The sequence below is a fragment of the Apium graveolens genome, chromosome 6 (genome assembly GCF_009905375.1).
Source record: "Apium graveolens cultivar Ventura chromosome 6, ASM990537v1, whole genome shotgun sequence".
Lineage (NCBI taxonomy): Eukaryota > Viridiplantae > Streptophyta > Magnoliopsida > Apiales > Apiaceae > Apium > Apium graveolens.
Window position 1 is genome coordinate 281,548,906 of NC_133652.1, and position 823 is coordinate 281,549,728.

The following is an 823-nucleotide window of genomic DNA, read 5'->3' on the forward strand; positions in this document are numbered from 1 at the left end:
GAAAACTAAAATCATACTAAAAACCTAGTTTAGAAAAAACAAAAATTAAGGGAAATGGTAAGAGTTGAAGAACTTAGTAATTGTATATATGATTGTGTATCAAAATAGCAAATTTGAACCAATCTTTATACTAGGTATTGCCACTCTTAGTAGTGAGTTGACTTGAACGGAGGAAGATCAAGTAGAACTTGGCATATCTGTCAGTTACTTCCGATTTGTATGTGCCTTGTACTTATTCTATAGCTTTTGGGGATTGTTTGGCACTGGGCTTCCAATTAAACATACTAGGCATTAACATCTATATGGGCTTTTGAGTCATCCGACCAAAACTGTTTATCTATAGGAACCTACAACAATGGAAAAGTACCTCCATTTGAGAAAATATTCACACACCTTCTTCTCAACGTGGTGCAAAGAAACAACTGCAAGAAACATTATTAGTGCATCTAACTTTAATAGCCTAGCATCTTAAAAAATAAACACTTAAACCATAACTAAGTAAAATTTAATATTTTATAAATTAAATACCTAACAAAATATACATATTATATAATCAAATAAAATAAAATACAAACATTGTAAAATACATCTTACCATGAAATTAATGAGTCTATTAATCATATAATATGGATATTTTTTAAATTTACAAATCATTGGACAAAGAAGTACTAGTTTATACTTTTATTCAAAAAAAGAAAATTCATACAATAATTTATGAACTATCATCTTCATTCATTTTGCAATAATAATGGACTTGAATTTTGGTAAGTATTTGACAAAATAGTGTATTTATGTAGTTCTCAGCTTTTTTGTGCTTGTCACA